General features: G+C 41.5%; 1 long non-coding RNA gene across 3 annotated transcripts; it reads right to left on the bottom strand.

Annotated features, from left to right (window-relative positions):
* Positions 1–178: 178 nt before the first annotated feature.
* LOC137211376 (uncharacterized) lies at positions 179–15,343 on the bottom strand. Of its 3 annotated transcripts, XR_010937072.1 has the most exons (5): positions 15,197–15,343; positions 14,401–14,627; positions 1,516–1,762; positions 1,145–1,271; positions 179–788 (listed from the first exon to the last, which is right to left on the bottom strand). It is a non-coding gene; the product is annotated as an uncharacterized lncRNA (long non-coding RNA). The 3 variants fall into 3 exon arrangements; XR_010937070.1 differs by having other exon boundaries at positions 179–1,271; XR_010937071.1 differs by having other exon boundaries at positions 179–1,271; positions 1,516–1,606.
* Between the last annotated feature and the right edge of the window lie 38 nt (positions 15,344–15,381).

Raw genomic sequence — 15,381 nt, 5'->3', positions numbered from 1 at the left:
GAATCCCGGAGAGGCAGCAGGTTCACAGAGGAAATCTACACTCTGCTATACAAGAGGAGTTAATGCTAGGTTAAGATGATTGTCATGTATTGCATATAAAAGGAGGTTGTGCATTTTTCTGTAGTATATATTGATGAAATGTTTAGAGAAAGATTATCAAATAAATGTCACCATGTCATTCCACATTGGCACGTATTTATTTATATACATGTGTATCCACACAAAATGAATGAAAAACACCAAAATATTCATAGTTGTTATCACTCTACCTCACAGGGTTATGGATAATTTAAAAAATTTCTTCTTTCACTTTGATATTTTCTTCTGAATTTTGTGCAATACATGTTATTTTAATAAAAAATAAAACGTTTCAGGAAATAAGTAATCATAGAGAAAGGTCTTGAAAGATCAGTCCAACTAGTAGTTACTTCTTTGTATAGATGAGGTCTTAGGAAAAGTTTACATTTGGTAGGTTTTTAAAAGACCCATGTTTTCTCACTTGGGTGATAAATGAAGACGATTCATGTTCAATATACTTGCACATTGAGTGTAAAACTGAAAAAGTTGGATCTGTCGGGTCCTCCAAGGCTGGAAGCTGCTTAAAGGAGTTTCCGTCCATTGGCGCCAAGCTGCCCCGGGCACTTTGCATCTCGTGCCAGGTAAGCAGAGATGGAGGAGCTGAGGCTCCAGGGTGTGGGGACCCGAGGGAGGGACAGGGCACCTCAAGTTCTTCTGACATCAAAGCCCAGGGGAACCTCGTGCCTCACAGGGCCAGGCAGATCTGAAACCTAAGGGGCGAGACAAGCCACAGCTGCTGATTTAGCATACAGGTAGCTCTACCCCCAAGCCAAGTGTTCTCTGTTTAAGATGAGAATGCTAACGTGCGGGCATCACAGTTTCAAGGGAAACATCTGAATATGTGTGTGTATTTATATTTTTACATATAAAAATATATATATATATATAATGTATATTTTCTAGAAAGTGCAAGCAAATTTCTAAAGGCAGGAAAAAAAGTGTTTCCAGGCAGCCTCTCCAGTCCTGGCAAGCATGGTACAGCCTTCCGTGGGGCACACGCTCCTCGCTGAGGGCCTGTGGGTGCCCCGCGGGGTGAGTCCTGCATTAGGTCCGGGTTTGGACCTGCCTTGTGTGCTCTTGGACATTTCCTGAGCTGCGATGACAAGGATGCCAAGGGAAGGCGTCTTGAGCCCCCCTCGCTGGGACCCTGCCTGCATCCTTGGGCTCCCAGCCGGGACTCAGGGTCTCCACACCTGAAAGAAAAAGGAAGAAGAGTCGTATAACTTCGCAAGGTTTTTGTGAGCCTTCCATGCACTAATAGATGAGAAGTGCTGAGCCCTCACAGATGAGTAAAATGGAGAAAACTTTGCCAGAAATCCCAGCCCTGTGGTTGCTTAACCGCCAGTTGCTAACAGCAGGGAGGGCCAAGCACCTGGTGCCCACACCTCCGGGCTTGTCCTCGCCGTGTCCCAGCCCACATCTCTCCTTGAAGCTCACCTGCAGGTCTTAGCATTTACTCCACCAGCTTTTCTCCTCCTTCTTGGTGTCACCCCCTCCTCCTGGGCAGGTTTCATGGGAAGGTCAGGATCTAAGATGATGGAAAGGGCTTTGATGGTCCCATGTGGCCTTCACTCCACCTGGCAGGCAGCACAGCAGACGGAGCTGGGGGAGACAGCAGGAGCCCCCTCTTCTTCCACAGCCAGGGGAGCAGGCCAAGTGCATGGACCTTGGGGACCACAGAAACCTAAGGACTCAGGACAAAACAGGCGTAAAAAGAATGGGGAGGAATTGTGTGAAAATGGCTAAGCCACGTCAATCACTGCAAAACTGCCAGAAAAATTCTCATTTGATGAAAAAGCAGAGTAACTATTCCTTCTGTTCTGTACAGTGGGAAGGTGCATTTCACTCAACGGGACACAAAAATAAACTTTAAAGAAGGAAAAAGACACTGCACAGCATGAGCGAGCTGCTTCTGAAGGAGGCCCCTCCTGCTGCATCACACACAGGACCCGGAGAACTTGCGCTTCTGTGAAGTTCCTTTCAGGGTGCTCGTCCTGACTGAACTCCCACAGCACCCCAGCCTGTACCACCTCCCCACCCCCTTTCCAGCACTGAGCTCCAGGCCCAGCTTCACCAGTCAGCTCCCACTGGTAACAGTCAGTGTGCTTTAGGAAGGAGGTCTGAGGGCCCTCTGCAGAGAGCGTTTGTCTGGCTTTGGGATCAGAGCAATGCCAGCCTCATAGTAAGAGTTGGGAAGTGTTCTACTTTCTGGAAACATTTGTGTAGAGTTGGTCTTATTTCTTCGTTAAATGGATGGAAGAATACAGCAGTGGAACCACGTAGGCCTAGAGTTTTCTGTATGTAATAAGACATTCCTTCTCTTTTAAGAGGCTTTTATATCCTTCTGAGTATTCATCCACTTACTTAAACAGTGATTGAACTAGAACTGCTACATGCTTTGGGCCATATTGAAGGTCTCCAACTCAGCAGTGTTAGAACCCAACTGAAGTGACATGGGCTGAACTTCTGAGGCACCTTAAAAAGCTCACTGGTCTCTAGATTGTTTGTGAGCTATTTTTGTTATGTAGTCTTACAAAAGACACGAGGATTGGCTGAAAACAGCTACAATTCAGCACTCTATAACAGTTTAAAACCCAGATACCTGGCCAAGAGGCATATGAAAAGATGCTCAACATCACTAATCACTAGGTAAATGAAAATCTAAGCCATAATAAGATACCACTTTAATAGTGGGTGACCACTATTAAAACAAAACAAAATGAACGTGGGCTGTGGATCATTTGGGCATGCTCCCTCTACCTTTCTCTAGCTCACTGGTATCTCAGAGAAGAGCTTATACGCTCGTCTGGAGTCCCAGTTTTTGCAGCTGCTGCCCAAGGGGACACCTCCAGATAGCCTGGCTCTGGTGGCCAGTGGGGCTTACACTTGCAGTCCCACAGGGCTGTATACATTGCATTCTTTTAAAAGCTGCTGCCTGAGGGTCTGGCTTCCAGTCAGCCTGAATCCAGGTGCTGAGACCCTCCCCTTTGGGACATGGCAGGTCTTGGCACACGCCTTTTACTGGGAGCAAGTAAAAATATCATAGGCTGTTTGAGCTGCATGTAAATCAATGAACTGAGAACACACCCTCACGCCCTATACAAAAATAAACTCAACATAGCTTAAAGACTTAAATATAAGACATGACACCGTAAAACTCCTAGAAGAAAACATAGGCAAAACATTCTCTTATATAAGTTGTACCAATGTTTTCTTAGGTCAGTCTGCCGACCCAATAGGAATAAAAGCAAAAATAAACAAATGGGACCTAATCAAACTTACAAGCTTTTGTACAGCAAAGGAAACCATAAACAAAATGAAAAGACAACCTACAGACTGGGAGAAAATATTTGCAAATGATGCGACTGACAAAGTATTAATTTCCAAGATACACAAACAGCTCATACAATTCAACAACAACACAACAACAACAAACAACCCAATCAAAAAATGGACAGAAGGGCTTCTCTGGTTGCGCAGTGGTTGAGAAACCTCCTGCCAATGCAGGGGACACGGGTTCGAGCCCTGGTCTGGGAAGATCCCACATGCTGTGGAGCAACCAAGCCCATGAGCCACAACTACTGAGCCCACGTGCTGCAACTACTGAAGCCTACGCGCCTAGAGCCCGTGCTCCACAACAAGAGAAGCCACCACAATGAGAAGCCCGTGCACTGCAACAAAGAGTAGCCCCGCTTGCCACAACTAGAGAAAGCTTGTGTGCAGCAACAAAGACCCAATGCAGCCAAAAATAAATAAATAAATAAATATAAAAAAAGAAAAGAAAACCCTCCTTTATTAAAAAAAAAAAAAACCACACAAAAAATTTCATCTACTTAGTTCTTGCCTGTGCATTTTCTAGGCAGGCATTTAAAAAACAAAACAAAACAAAAAAAACAATGGGCAGAAGACCTAAATAGACATTTCTCCAAAGAAGACATACAAATGGCCAACAGGCACATGAAAAGGTACCCAACATTGCTAATTATTAGAGAAATGTAAATCAAAACTACAATGAGTTGCCACCTCACACTGGTCAGAATGGCCATCATTAAAAAATCTACAGGGGCTTCCCTGGTGGCACAGTGGTTAAGAATCTGCCTGCCAACGCAGGGGACACGGGTTCAAGCCCTGGTCTGGGAAGATCCCACATGCTGCGGAGCAACTAAGCCTGTGTGCCACAACTACTGAGCCTGTGAGCCACAACTACTAAGCCTATGTGCCACAACTACTGAAGCCTGTGCGCCTAGAGTCCATGCTCTGCAACAAGAGAAGCCACCATGAGAAGCCCGTGCACCGCAACAAAGAGCAGTCTCCTCTTGCTGCAACTAGAGAAAGCCTGCGCATAGCAATGAAGACACAATGTAGCCAAAAATAAAAATAAATAAATAAGTAAAAAAAATCTACAAATAACAAATGCTGGAGAGGCTGTGGAGAAAAGGGAACACTCCTGCATTGTTGGTGGGAATGTATATTGGTGTAGGCACTGTGGAAAACAGTATGGAGGTACCTCAAAAAGCTAAAAATAGAGTTGCCATATGATCCAACAATCTCACTTCTGGACAAATATCTGGACAAAACTATAATTCAAAAAGATACATGCACCCCAAGGTTCATAGCAGCACTATTTACAATAGGCAAGACACGGAAACAACCTAAATGTCCATTGACAGATGAATGGATAAAGAAGATGTGGTACATACATACAATGGAGTATTACTCAGCCATAAAAAAAAGAATGAAATAACGCTATTTGCAGCAATATGGATAGACCTAGGGATTATCATACTAGGTGAAGTAGGTCAGAAAGAGAAAGACAAATACCATATGATATCACTTATATGTGGTATGACATGATATCACTTTTATGTGGTATGACACATACGAACTTATCTACGAAACAGAAACAGACATACAGACATAGAGAACAGACTTGTGGTTGCCAAGGGGGAGGGGTGTGGGAGGAGGGATTGTTTGGGAGTTTGGGATTAGCAGATGCAAACTATTATATATAAAATGGATAAACAACAAGGTCCTACTGTAGAGCACAGGGAACTATATTCAATATCCTGTGATAAACCATAATAGAAAAGAATATGAAAAAGAATGTATATATATGTATAACTGAAACACTTTGGGGTACAGCAGAAATTAATTTACACAACATTGTAAGTCAACTATACTTGAATAAAAAAAATAATAAGCTGTTTGGACAAGCACAAGATTTGAGAGACAACCAAGAGCTGGGGCAGGGTTGAATGACAAATTTCACCTCCAGCACGAGGCCGCTCCTTCAAGACTGGGTGAGGTAGTTGTTTTATCTACTGTATAGAAACCAACACAGAAAGTCAAGCAAAATGAAGAAACAGAGGAATATGTTCCAAATGAAAAAATAAGATAAAATCTCAGAAGAAACTGAATGAAACGGAGATAAGTAATTTACCTGATAAAAAGTTAAAACTAATGGTCATAAAGATGCTTGCTGAAATGAAGAGAAGAATAGATGAACACAGTGAAAATTTCAACAGAGAGATAGAAAATATAAGAAAGTATCAAATAGAAGTAACAGAGCTGAAGAATATAATAACTGAAAAATACACTTAAGGGTTCAACAGCAGACAAGATGAAGCAGTAGAAACAATCAGTGAACATGAAGACAAGGCAGTGAAACTCAACAGAGCAGCAAATAGAAGGAGAAAAATAACTTGTTACATACAAGGGAACCCCCATAAGACTCTCAGCAGATTCTTCAGCAGAAAAAAACTTTTCAGTCCAGGAGGGAGTGTCATGATACATTCAAAGAGCTGAAAGGGGAAAAAACTTGCAACCAAGAATACTCCACCTGACAAAGTTATCATTCAGAATTGAAGGATAAAGAGTTTTCCAGAAAGCAAAAGCTCAAGGAGTTCATCACCATTAAACTAGCCTTAAAAGAAATGTTAAAGGGGCTTCTTTAAGCTGGAAAGAAAGCTGTAAGACATTGAGGAAATTGAGAAAACAATCTCATTTACAATTGCACCAAAAAGAATAAAATACCTAGGAATAAATTCAACCTAGGAGGTCAAAGACCTACGTACTGAAAACTATAAGACATTCAGAAAAGAAATTGAAGAAGACACAGCTAAATGGAAAAATATTCTATGCTCATGGATTAGAAGAATTAATATTGTTAAAATATCCATACTACCCAAAGCAATCCACAGATTAAAAGCAATCCCTATAAAAATTCCAATGGCATTTTTCACAGAAATAGAACAAACAATCCTAAGATTTGTATGGAACCACAAAAGAGCCTGAAGAGCCAAGCAATCTTGAGAAAGAAAAATAAAGCTGGAGGCATCATGCTCCCTGATTTGCCTATCTGGGATAAATCCCACTTGGTCATAATGTATAACTTTTTACACATTGTTGGATTTGATTTGCTATTATTTGTGAAGGATTTTTGCATCTATGCTTATGATAAATATTAGTCTGTTGTTTTTCTTTCTTGTAATGTCTTTGTCTGGTTTGGGTATTAGGGTAATGCTGGCCTTACAGAATGAGTTAAGAAGTGTTCTCTCTTCTTCTATTTTCTGGAAGAGATTGTAAAGAATTTGTATACTTTCTTCCTTAAGCGTTTGGTTGAATTCACCAGTGAACCCATGTGGGCCTGGTGCTTTCTGTTTTAGAAGGTTATTAGTTATCGATTCATTATAATAGACAAAGGTCTATTCAGATCATCTATTTCTTCTTGTGAGTTTTTATAGAGATTTACTTTTTAAACATTACTTTTAATTTCTAAAAGTAAATATATACTCATAAACAATGTGGAAAACAAAAAAAGATGGAATCACAATTATCCATTACTTTCCAACTCAGAAGAATTTGTTAATATTTTTGAATATTTCCTCCCAGAATGTTTGTGTGCATATATTTTAAAAACATAATTGAATTACTTTATTTATAATATTTTATGCTTCCTTTGAATGTAACATTCTATTACCAGCATAGTTTTAGTCATTAAGAACTTTTTTTAAAAAATAAATTTATTTATTTATTAATTATTGGCTGCGCTGGGTCTTGGTTGCTGTGCGCAGGCTTCCTCTAGTTGCAGTGAGCGGGAGCTACTCTTCGTTTCGGTGCGCGGGCTTCTCATTGTGGTGGCTTCTCTGGTTGCGGAGCACGGGCTCTAGGCGTGCAGGCTTCAGTAGTTGTGGCACACAGGCTTCAGCAGTTGTGGCACACGGGCTTTAGCAGTTGTGGCGCACGGGCCTAGTTGCTCCGTGGCATGTGGGATCTTCCTGGACCAGGGCTCGAAATGATGTCCCCTACATTGGCAGGCAGATTCTTAAACACTGCACCACCAGGTAAGCCCCATTAAGAACCCTTAATAAACATTTTCCAAATAGAAATGTTAACTTACATAACATCCCTGTGTTTCAGTTTTCTCATCTGTAAAATAGGTTCAATAATATACACATCTCATAGGATGGTTGTGAAAAATAAATGAGATAATGCATGCAAACGTGTAAAGTGCCTAGCATGTAGATTGTTAAAAATGGCCATAAATTCCTCCATCCTACGTGCATGCCCTTTTGTAGTGTGTCTTAGCTATAACTGACCAGGAAGTAAAGTCTACTTCTCCACTTCCTTGATTCTTGGCATGGCTTTGCGACTTGCTTTGGCCAACCGAATGTGGCAAAAATGAAGTTGTGTAGCTAATGAGCCAAGTGCTTACTATGCCTTGCAGCTTCTGGTCTGACTCTACTGGAACCCTGAGACCACGAAGTGAAAGACACATGGCCCAGACAACAGCCATAGCCATCAGCTAGATAGGGAGGTGAAGTACCTTAGACCACCTAACCCCCTTCCTCCAAGCTGAGCTCTCAGATAACCACAATTACATGAGGGAAACCAGGCGAGACCGGAGCTGCCTAGCTGAGACCAGCCCAAATAAAATGGTTGTTACTTTAGCTTCTAGGTTTTCAGGTGGTTGTTACACAGCAATAAAAAGATAACTGATACAGTGATGATTAAATACTATTATTATTACTGCCATATAAATCTAAAAGGTGAGACTATGATACTGGGATACTTATCTAAGCACTTTAAAATGTCTTCAAGCATTCAACACATATTTTACTGTCTCATATATATAAAGCAGAATCTTAATATTCAGGCCATGGTGGACATCAATACCACAAAGGAATCTATTCACATACATTTCCTAATCCCAAAGAACTAACAAATAAATTACTGGAGATCTTTCTTCATGTGTAACTTTTTTTTTTTTTTTTAATATTTTTTGGGGACTTCCCTGGTGGCCCAGTGGTTAAGACTCCATGCTCCCAATGCAGGAGGCCCAGGTTTGATCCCTGGTCAGGGAACTAGATCCTGCATACCACAATTAAAAGATCCTGCATGCCTCAACTAAGACCCAGCATAGCCAAATAAATAAAAGAATAAATAAATATTTAAAAAAACCACCATTTCCCACATGAAAATAAAAAATAAAAATATTTTCAAAATTTTATTTTATTTTTCTTGGCTGTGCCACTTCCCAGGCATGAAGATCCCAACCAGGGATTGATCACACGCCCTGTGCAGTGGAAGCATGAAGTCTTAACCACTGGACCACCTTAATCCCAAGATTAGTACATCTTTATTTGAATGTGCAGGGTAGTGAATTGGCAGAAATGTATAATTAAGTAATTATGGCAGCAATGCTATTTTTTTCATGAAGTTTTCATGAAATCATTTACCCTTGGGCAATAGAGGGAGTTGACGGGAAATTAGCCTCTTATTCTGTCCCCCTTGCCTCATTGCAAAACGAAACAGAATCTACAAGATGATGATGGTGATTACAATGGCTCACATTTGTTGAGTGCTTAATATATATAGCAGACACTATGCCAACTATTTTAGATGCATTTATTCCTCATAACAGGTTATTTGGTATTCTGTTATCCTAATATGGATCAGGAATCTGTGTTGGAGCAGTTAAGTGATTCAAGATTAACCAACTAGCAACTGACTGAGCTGAAGTTTAAACTTAAGATCTATCTAACTTCAGAGCCTAAGCTTTTTAAGCATTACTTAAGCTTTTTAGTTGCCTTCCACAACTTGCTTCTGGCAAATACACTGTTGACACTCCGCAGACTCTTGAGGAATAGCATATCTGTTTAAAAATCACTTTCAGGGGGCTTCCCTGGTGGCGCAGTTGTTAATAATCCGCCTGCTAATGCCAGGAACAAGGGTTCGAGCCCTGGTCCTGGAAGATCCCACATGCCGCGGAGCAACTAAGCCCATGCGCCACAACCACTGAGCCTGTGCTCTAGAGCCTGCGAGCCACAACTACTGGGCCTGCCTGCCACAACTACTGAAGCCCACGCACCTAGAGCCCGTGCTCCTCAACAAGAAGAGCCACTGCAATGAGGGGTCCATGTACCACAATGAAGAGTAGCCCCTGCTCGCCGCAACTAGAGAAAACCCGCGTGCAGCAATGAAGACCCAACACAGCCAGAAATAAATAAAATAAAATTTATATAAAAAATAATTTTCAATATAATCATTTAAATGCTTAAAACAGGGGGTCACTTAAAAAAGTGAGAGATATTTCAACTCTCTGAAAAGCAAATGTGACCCGTCATTCTGTTCCATTGGCTTAAAATGTACTGTAAATGAGATGGTTCTGAGAACCAGGGAAGGGCTTAAAAAATGGACTCCCAAATCCCATACCTCAGAGTGTGTTGTAGTGGGAGTAGCCTTTAAAAAACGCTACCAACCGCCCCAAGCTGTAATGCGAAGAATGACTAGAGATGACACAGCAAGACCACTTAGGGACATCAGGACTGGTTCATGGCAGCACTGCTTGTAGTGCTAATGCCAAGCAGGCACGTATGCTCATTTGTAAAAAATACACTTTTTAGGGGAATATGAAACAACCTATCTTCTAAGTAATAATTATACTGCCTCTAGGCTTAATTCTTCTAGGAATGGTTATGGAAATGCATATTTTTTTTCTACTCTTGGTAACAAGCAGATGCTTTACTGAGAGTGTTTACATACACCTTTTTCTGAAATAGAAACCCATAAATAAATATTGTGCTTATAAATGCCATACACCTGGTCTCCCACAGATGTACATGAAGGAAAAATTTGAAAAGTTTAATAACGCCCCCAGAGAGGTTCAAATTTACAATCCACAACTTTTATCAAGAGTCAGAAAATTCTATAAAAAATATATTCTATTAAATCTTTTCCAGAAACATGTTTTGTACATATTCATGAATGCCTATTTTCCTGCCACCAGAAGCTGTCCTTAACCTCAGCATCAGAAATAGCCATGGAGCTATAGTCACTGACTAAGGAGTATTCTGTAAAACTTCACATTACATATTTCTGATTTTAATTAGGATAATTTACCTTTCTCTCAATTTGAAATGCCGGAATATGTAAAAGAAAGAGGGAGAAAAGGAAAAGTGAAGAAAGCTTGATGACCTATTTTCACATACCTCAAATGTTCACTCTTTAAAAAAGTTTTGTGGTAAAATATATATAACATAAAATGTATGATTTTAACTATTTTTAGGTGTACAATTCAGTAACAGTAAGTATATTCATAATGTTGGGCAACCATCACCACTGTCCTTTTCCAGAAATTTTCATTGTCCCAAACAGAAACTCTGTACCCACTAAATAATAACTCCTCAGTCCCATCTCCTGCCAGGCCCAGGTAACCTCTATTCTACTTTTTGTACCTATGAAGTTGTCAATTATAGGTGCCTCATATAAGTGGAATCATACAATACTTGCTCCTCTGTGTCTGGATTATTTCACTTGGCATAATGTTTTCAAGGTTCATCACTATGGTGGCAAGTACCAGTATTTACTTCCTTTTTTAAAAAAATTTATTTATTTTTTGCTGTGTTGGGTCTTCGTTGCCGCACGCAGGCTTTCTCTAGTTGCGGAGAACGAGGGCTACTCTTCATTTTGGTGTGCGGGATTCTCACTTGCAGTGGCTTCTCTTGTTGCAAAGCACAGGCTCTAGGCACACGGGCTTCAGTAGTTGTGGTGTGTGGGCTCAGTAGTTGTGGCACATGGACTTAGTTACTCTGAGGCATGTGGGATCTTCCCGGACCAGGGATCGAACCCGTGTCCCCTGCATTGGCAGGCGGATTGTTAACCACTGTGCCACCAGGGAAGTCCACTTCATTCCTTTTTGAGGCTGCATAATATTCCATAGTATTCATAACCATTCATCTGTTGACACTTAGTTATTTCCACTTTTTGACTATTGTGAACAATGCTGCTATGAACATTGTTCAAATAGCTGTTTCAGTCCCTGCTTTCAATTCTTTTCAGTATATACCTGGAAGTGTAATACTCATTTGAGTAAATTCTAAAGAAAAAGAGAATGGATGCATACTTATATATTAAAACGTGTGTTCAGAGCTGGACCTAGAAGGCCAAGTGAGGTGGATTAAGGGATGCCTGAAAAACTACCTTAACTGTTCTATGATAAAACTATAGTTCCACTGACTCAAGGTATTGGGAAATTCTGTTTTGATGAGAGCTTATTATTTGGAAAGGTTCAAAATGAGAGCTTATATGTAAGAAACTAAACCTCCCCAATATCACCAATAAAAGGTTGTGAGGTTCTTCATTTTCAGTTTCAATGTTTTCCCTTTAACTGATTGACTAGAGTGCCCTCATGTGTCTGTATTTTTATACTACGGTGGTTTTGAAAAAGATTTAATATTGGAATCAGAACTGGGGAGGAAATTTAAGTATCATGCTTTAAAAAGTTGAATGCATGCAAGGTCCCATCCCTAACCAACTTAAAAAAAATTTTTTTTTACAGTGATGTAAATCACATGCATAAAAGACAATCTAAAATGTATAGCTACAATGTAAAGAATGAAAAACCACGCCGCTTTTAGTGAGAAAGAGTACATTACTAGTGCCTTAGAAACTCCCTGGATGCCCTTCAAAATTGCATGAGGCTTACTCTCAGAGGTAACACTGTCCTGAATTTAGTGTTTTCATCCCCTTGCTTCTTGTTATAGTTTTAACACTTGTGTTTGCTTCCCTATATAGTATTTTTTTTGGGGGGGGTGCATTCCTATTTTTGAACTTTTCATAAATTGAATCTTATTGTGTTTTCTGTGACTTGCTTTTTTTATACTACCTTTTCAAAAAGCATGTTGATTCATTCGTTCACTTTCAAGTCTTTATGGTACTCCACTTTATAAATAGTCTTCATAGACATTCAGATTGTTTCTAGTTATTATGAATAAAGATGTTAGAACATTATTCAACATGGTGCCTGGTGCTCATGTGTAACAGTTCCCCTAGAGTATACTAATAGGAGTGCAATAGATGAGTCTTAAGGGGTGCACATATCTAGTCTTTCTAGGTAATGCTGGTTTTTCCAAAGTGGATGAGACTAGCCCATAATAATTCCCTTTCCTCCAAATCCTTGCCAGCACTTGGTCATCAGACTTTTACATTCCCGCCAATCTAGTAGAGTGAAATGTTATCTCATTGTGGTTTAAATGTGCATTATGATTATTCATGAGGTTGGGCATCTTTTCCATGTTTCCATGTAATCTGTGTTTTCTCTCCTATGAAATGCCTATCATGTCTTTTCCCACTTTTCTATTGGATTGTCTTTTCCTTACTGATTCATAGGCATTCGTTTTTTCTTTAAGGTGCTATTTTTAAAAAATAGCAAGAAATAACATTCATGGAGAAGAGTATGCACAACACGAAAGCACTGTTTATAAAGAATACTTTTAAATCAAACAACTGAGTAACCACCACCTAGGTCAAAAAATAGAATGTTCTCAACACTCCAGAAGCACCTCCTCTGACCCTCCCTGATCACAGTCCCCTCCTTTGCTCGGAGGTAACTACCATTCTGACTTTTGTAGTAATTACTTCCTTGCTTTTCTCTTTATAATTACATCACCTGGAAATGCACCCTGAACAACATAGTTTAGTACTGCCTACTTCTGGATGTTAAAATGGATTCCCACAGTAAATATTCCTTTGTCTTTGGCTTCGTATACCCAGAACTATGTTTGCGAATTTCATGCTGTTTCGTGTAGCTACTGGTTGGCCAAAAAGTTCCTTCGTTTTTAAGCAAAAATAAAAGACACATTTTTCATTTTCACCAAGAACTTTATTGAACAACCTATTCACCCTTTTGTTCCACTACCTTCTGCCATTTTTCAGGCAACTTCATAATTCCATCTTCCCAAAACTTTTTATCTTTTTGAGCAAAGAACTTTTCTGGCTGCCTTTCACGGTCTTCCAGGGAATTGAAATTTTTTCCATTAAGAGAATTTTGTAAAGACCAAAATAAATGGAAATCCGAAGGTGCAATCAATGTCTGGTGAAAACAGCGGATGAATCAGAACTTCCCAGCCAAGCTGTAACAGTTTTTGCCTGGTCATCAAAGATACATGCAGCCTTGCATTATGCTGATGGAAGAGTATGCATTTTCTGTTGACTAATTCCAGGCACTTTTCTTCCGAGTGCTCCTTTCAGTTGGTCTAATTGGGAGCAATAGTTGTTGAAATTGTTTGGTTTTTCTGTAAGGAGCTCATAATAGAGGACTCCCTTCCAATCCCACCATATACACAACATCACCTTCTTTGGATGAACTCCAGTGATGTTGGTGTGGTTGGAGGTGGTTCATTTCGATTGCCCCACAATCTCTTCCGTTCCACATTATTGTACATCATCTGCTTTTCATCGCCCGTCACAATTTGTTTTAAAAACGGAACGTTTTCCTTATCTTTAAGTAGAGAATCGCACGCGGAAATAGGGTCAATAATGTGTCTTTCGCTTAACTTATGTGGAACCCAAACATCAAAGCGATTCGCAAAACCCAGCTGGTGCAAAGGATTTTCAGCGCTTGATCTGGATACTTTGAGTATGCTGTCTATCTCCCACGTGGTATAACGTTGATTGTCCTCCATTAATGTCTCGATTTGATTGCTATCAATCAACTGGTCTAACCCTGGTCTAACCCGAGCGAGGAATTTTACAAACCATTTTTGACACGTTCGATCCGTCACAGCACCGTCTCCACACGCTGCACAACTCTTTTTGTGCGTTTCAGCTGCATTTTTACCTTTCTTGAAATAATAAAGCATGACATGCCGAAAATATTGCTTTTTTTCCTTCCATCTTCAACAGTAAGATGGCTACACAAAAATTCACCAAGTTTTATAAGTCTTTTTTTAAATGCACGCTGATATGATAGCTGTCACATACAATCTAACAAAACTTTCCAATGAAGTGAAAGACAACTAGGTACTGCTAGAGACAGCTTACCGGGAAAAACGAACGAACGTCTTGGCCACCGCAACAGTCCGTTCGTCCTGGTTGCCGTATGCCACCCACTGCTGCTGGGTAGTTGTGCTGCTGCACGGTCTACCACAATTCACTGAAGTATCGTCGCCTTAGACACTTGGGGGGGGGGTTCCAGACTTCGTCCTTATTAACGACGCCGCCAGGAATATTCCTGTAGCGTCTCCGGGTGTCCTTGAGCCAGGTTTTCTCTAGAGTAAATACCACAGAGCGGAATTGTTAGATCGCAAGTACACGCACCTTCACGACCCTCAACCGCCCAGAGTGGGCGCACGGCCTACGCCGCCGCCAGCGTCAGAGGATCCCCGCGGTCCACCCACGGCGCAGGTCAGAGCGTCTCATTTCCGCCAAGCCAGCGGGTGCAGTGCGTCTAAAATCCAACCAGCCTAAGCCAGTCCCTGTGGTTTTAACGCGTCCCCGGGTTAGCACTGCGCCCGAACGCCTTCTGTGTTGACCGGACACCTGGATTCCTCCGTTTTAAAGCACTTGCCCAACTCTTCTGCCCACTTCCCACCGGGATGTCTGTGCTTTTCTCCAGGAGTCCTTGGGCCTCCCGGACACTAGCTTTCCAGACACCACACGCCTCTCGGGCGTCTCCTCCGGGCCTGCGGCTTGTTTCTCTGAGAAGCCTTTTTCTTTTTTTTTTTTCACTTTAGTCAGATTTGCCAGCCTTCTCCCGTTAGCGCCTGTAGTACCACGCATCCCACCCCTTGGCCGCGAAGGCGGCTCACGGTTATTCCCAGAGCGCGCTCACCCTTACCTTCCCGGCGTCCGCCTCCCTCAAGCAGCCCCTCCGCGCGCGCCCGTCCCTCAGCGTCTAGCCCGCTACGCCGGCGCCCGCCCTTTCCCAGGACGCAGCGCGCAGGCGCGCCCGCCGGGCCCCCGCACCGCACCGCCTAGTGCGCCTGCGCCGAGAGACGCCCCGCCCCCCACGCCGGTCGTCTA

The sequence above is a fragment of the Pseudorca crassidens genome, chromosome 18 (genome assembly GCF_039906515.1).
Source record: "Pseudorca crassidens isolate mPseCra1 chromosome 18, mPseCra1.hap1, whole genome shotgun sequence".
Classification (NCBI taxonomy): Eukaryota; Metazoa; Chordata; class Mammalia; order Artiodactyla; family Delphinidae; genus Pseudorca; species Pseudorca crassidens.
Note: the sequence above shows the minus strand (reverse complement) of the source record. Positions and strands in the feature narration are given on the sequence as shown.